This window comes from Penaeus japonicus, unplaced genomic scaffold (genome assembly GCF_977035675.1).
Source record: "Penaeus japonicus unplaced genomic scaffold, GWHDUDI00000001_assembly GWHDUDI00000016, whole genome shotgun sequence".
Classification (NCBI taxonomy): domain Eukaryota; kingdom Metazoa; phylum Arthropoda; class Malacostraca; order Decapoda; family Penaeidae; genus Penaeus; species Penaeus japonicus.
This window is the reverse complement of record NW_028234418.1, coordinates 11789249-11794248: the sequence shown is the minus strand read 5'-3', so window position 1 is coordinate 11794248 and position 5000 is coordinate 11789249. Positions and strand designations below refer to the sequence as shown.

At 46.6% G+C, this 5000-nt stretch overlaps 1 protein-coding gene across 1 annotated transcript in view; it reads left to right on the top strand.

The window, feature by feature from the left end:
* The window catches only part of LOC122249152 (protein c-ets-1-A), a 229831-nt gene that overhangs the window by 43530 nt on the left and 181301 nt on the right, over window positions 1-5000 (top strand). The window lies entirely within an intron of this gene.

The following is a 5000-nucleotide window of genomic DNA, read 5'->3' as shown; positions in this document are numbered from 1 at the left end:
AGAAAATAACTGACAGAGGTATAGAGACAAAAAAAAAAAAAAAAAAATACAGAAAAATCTGAGAAATGAAGTTGAAAACAAAATCTAGATTCTTGCTCCCTTTAATAAATAGTTTTTTTTCTTAATTATATCATACATCTATTCTAAAATTAATACACAGTGTTAAGACGTAGTAATGAATATGACAGTCACGTTCTGTTTCCATCTTTACTTTTTTTCCTCTTTGTAAATGTCACTGTCTTCCTGTTACTTCCATTTTGTCCTTATACACTTGACCTTACTTTGTCCCTTCTGGTTTCCTGTGTCCGCCGCCCTATATTCTCTAAGATATCTGTTTTTATTATAATTGCATGCATCATCATTATCATTATCATTACAATAATGATAATGATAATGACAATGATAAAGATAGTGATAATAATAATGATGATAACAAAAATATTGATATTAGTGATGATGATAATAAAGATAGTAATGATTGTAATAATTATGATGATAATAAAGGTAATAAAAATAATAACTATCACTATCATCATCATCATCATCATTATTAGTACCACTACTGCAATCATCATTACTGATCATCCCCGCTCGCTGACACCCATTTATCATGGTATCCCTATTCTATTTTTTTTCACATTGCTTATCACTCTGATCCCAGTCTCCAAGTTGCTCTAATCTCACTGATCACTCGATCCCATATCGCTTCCAATCAGACATTGATCAAACGAAACATCCCGCAGCATCCCTCTCGACGTCCTGTGTTGATACGTCACCTCCAGTCGCGCAACATCTGCACTCTTCTGATTGAGATAAAATTCTTCTCGGCACTGTCCTAATTCCTTCGCTCTTCCACTCCCCTCACCCTTTCACTTCCCTCACCCTTTTACTCCCCTCATCCTTTCATTCCCTTCATCCTTTCACTTCCATCACCCTATTACTCCCCTCATCCTTTCATTCGCTTCATCCTTTCACTTCCATCACCCTATTACTCCCCTCATCCTTTCATTCCCTTCATCCTTTCACTTCCATCACCCTATTACTCCCCTCACCCTTTCATTCCCTTTACCCTTTCACTTCCCTCACCCTTTTACTACCCTCACCCTTTCATTCCTTTCACCCTTTCACTTCCATCACCCTTTTACTCCCCTCATCCTTTCATTCGCTTCATTCTTTCACTTTCCTCACCCTTTTACTCCCCTCACCCTTTCATTCCCTTTACCCTTTCACTTCCCTCACCCTTTCATTCCTTCCCTTTCATTCGCTTCAATCCTTTTACTACCCTCACCCTTTCATTCCCTTTACCCTTTCACTTCCCTCACCCTTTTCCTCCCCTCGCCCTTTCATTCCCTTCATCCTTTCACTTCTCTCACCCTTTCCCTCCCCTCACCCTTTCATTCCCTTTACCCTTTCACTTCCCTCACCCTTTTCCTCCCCTCGCCCTTTCATTCCCTTCATCCTTTCACTTCCCTCACCCTTTTACTACCCTCACCCTTTCATTCCTTTCACCCTTTCACTTCCCTCACCCTTTTCCTCCCCTCGCCCTTTCATTCCCTTCATCCTTTCACTTCCCTCACCCTTTTACTCCCCTCATCCTTTCATTCGCTTCATCCTTTCACTTCCCTCAACCTTTCACTTCCCTCACCCTTTTCCTCACCTCATCCTTTCATTCGCTTCATCCTTTCACTTCCCTCACCCTTTTACTCCCCTCATCCTTTCATTCGCTTCATCCTTTCCTCCCCTTTTTTCTCCACCATCCTTTCACTCTCACCCTTTCATTCCCTTCATCCTTTTACTCCCCTCATCCTTTCACTTCCCTCACCCTTTTACTCCCCTCATCCTTTCATTCCCTTCATCCTTTCCATTCACTCACCCTTTTACTCCCCTCATCCTTTCATTCCCTTCATCCTTTCCATTCACTCACCCTTTTACTCCCCTCATCCTTTCACTTCCCTCGCCCTTTTCCTCCCCTCATCCTTTCACTTCTCTCACCCTTTCCCTCCCTCCCTTTCATTCCCTTCATCCTTTCACTTCCCTCACCCTATTACTCCCCTCACCCTATTACTCCCCTCATCCTTTCATTCGCTTCATCCTTTCACTTCCCTCACCCTATTACTCCCCTCACCCTATTACTCCCCTCATCCTTTCATTCCCTTCATCCTTTCACTTCCCTCGCCCTTTTACTCCACTCATCCTTTCACTTCCCTCATCCTTTTACTACCCTCATCCTTTCACTTCTCTCACCCTTTCCCTCCCCTCACCCTTTCATTCCCTTCATCCTTTCACTTCCCTCGCCCTTTTGCTCCCCTCATCCTTTCATTCCCTTCATCCTTTCACTTCCCTCACCCTTTTACTCCCCTCACCCTTTCACTTCCCTCGCCCTTTTCCTCCCCTCATCCTTTCACTTCTCTCACCCTTTCCCTCCCCTCACCCTTTCATTCCCTTCATCCTTTCACTTCCCTCACCCTTTTACTCCCCTCATCCTTTCACTTCCCTCGCCCTTTTCCTCCCCTCATCCTTTCACTTCTCTCACCCTTTCCCTCCCCTCACCCTTTCATTCCCTTCATCCTTTTACTCCCCTCATCCTTTCATTCCCTTCATCCTTTCACTTCCCTCACCCTTTTACTCATCTCACCCTTTCATTCCCTTTACCCTTTCACTTCCTTCACCCTTTTACTCCCCTCACCCTTTCATTCCCTTTACCCTTTCACTTCCCTCACCCTTTTACTCCCCTCACCCTTTCACTTCCCTCACCCTTTTACTCCCCTCATCCTTTCACTTCCCTCGCCCTTTTACTCCCCTCACCCTTTCACTTCCCTCACCCTTTTACTCCCCTCATCCTTTCACTTCCCTCACCCTTTTACTCCCCTCACCCTTTCATTCGCTTCATCCTTTCACTTCCCTCACCCTTTTACTCCCCTCATCCTTTCACTTCCCTCACCCTTTTACTACCCTCACCCTTTCATTCGCTTCATCCTTTCACTTCCCTCACCCTTTCACTTCCCTCACCCTTTTACTACCCTCATCTTTTCATTCACTTCATCCTTTCACTTCCCTCACCCTTTTACTACCCTCACCCTTTCATTCGCTTCATCCTTTCCTTTCCCTCACCCTTTTACTCCCCTCATCTTTTCATTCACTTCATCCTTTCACTTCCCTCACCCTTTCACTTCCCTCACCCTTTCATTCGCTTCATCCTTTCACTTCCCTCACCCTTTCACTTCCCTCACCCTTTTCCTCACCTCATCCTTTCATTCGCTTCATCCTTTCACTTCCCTCACCCTTTTACTCCCCTCATCCTTTCATTCGCTTCATCCTTTCACTTCCCTCACCCTTTCACTTCCCTCACCCTTTCACTTCCCTCACCCTTTTCCTCCCCTCATCCTTTCATTCCCTTCATCCTTTCCATTCACTCACCCTTTTACTCCCCTCATCCTTTCACTTCCCTCGCCCTTTTACTCCCCTCACCCTTTCATTCCCTTCATCCTTTTACTCCCCTCATCCTTTCACTTCCCTCACCCTTTTACTCCCCTCACCCTTTCATTCCCTTCATCCTTTCACTTCCCTCACCCTTTTACTCCCCTCACCCTTTCATTCCCTTCATCCTTTCACTTCCCTCACCCTTTTACTCCCCTCATCCTTTCATTCCCTTCATCCTTTCACCTCCCTCACCCTTTTACTCCCCTCATCCTTTCACTTCCCTTACATTTTACTCCCCTTACCCTTTCATTCCCTTCATCCTTTCACTTCCCTCACCCTTTTACTCCTCTCCCCCTTTCATTCCCTTCATCCTTTCACTTCCCTTACCTTTTACTCCCCTCGCCCTCCTCCACCCCTCTATCATGCTCACCTTACCCCCTGCCTCTTGCCCATCTATCGTCCTTATCCCCAGTCATCTCCCCTCTATCATCTCCCTCCCTTTACTCCGAACTATCACCCTTATACCCAATCACCCTTCCCATCTTTACGCTCTGTCCCTTCCTCCCTCTACCATCCCAATCCCCACCCCTAATCCCCTGCCAATGCCTCCCCCTCTATCACCCCCATGTTACTCCTTCGTTACTACCCCTCCTTATCCTCTGTCACCCTCTACCCCCCTTTTCCACCCCCTGCCACCCCTCCTCCATCACCCCTTCCCTTACTCCGACTGCCCGCCCTTACCCTCTATCACCCCCTCCCCTTCCCCTTCCCCACCCCCAACTTGCACCGCCAGGGGGCCAGAGACAATCTCACTTGACGACAACACAGGTGTAAGTGGGTGTTTTATTAAGGTTACGGGAAGGGGGGGCGGGGGTGAGGGGGAGGGTACGGAGGGAGGGGGCGGCAGCGCTATCTTTGTGTTAACTTATGAGCAGGGAGGAAGGGGGTGGGGGTAGGGAGGGGAGGACGGGGAAGGGGAATACGAGGAAAAAGTAAAGAGCGGAGAGGTAGGAGAGGGTGTGGGTGCGAGGGGTCAGGGGGGTTGGATGGTCATTAGACAGTCTTTAGATGTTTTAGGTGTGAGAGGGCGAGAGAGATAGAGAGATAGAAAGATATATATATATATATATATATATATATATATATATATATATATATATATATATATATATAGAGAGAGAGAGAGAGGAGAGAGAGAGAGAGAGAGAGAGAGAGAGAGAGAGACGAGAGAAGAGACTGGAGAGAGAGAAGAGAGAGAGATAGTGAGAGAGTGAGAGAGAGAGGGGAGAGAGGAGGAGAGGAGAGAGAGGAGAGAGAGGAGAGAGAGAGAGAGAGGAGAGAGAGAGAGAAAGAGAAAGAGAGGGAGAAAGTGTGTGTGAGAGAAGAGAGAGAGAGAGGAGAGAGAGAGAGAGAGAGAGAGAGAGAGAGAGAGGAGAGAGAGAGAGAGAGGGAGAGAGAGAGAGAGAGAGAGAGAGAGAGAGAAAAGAGAGAGAGAAAGTGAGAGAGAGAGAGAGAGAAAGATGAGAGAGAGAGAGAGAGAGAGAGAGAGAGAGAGAGAGAGAGAGAGAGAGAGAGAGAGA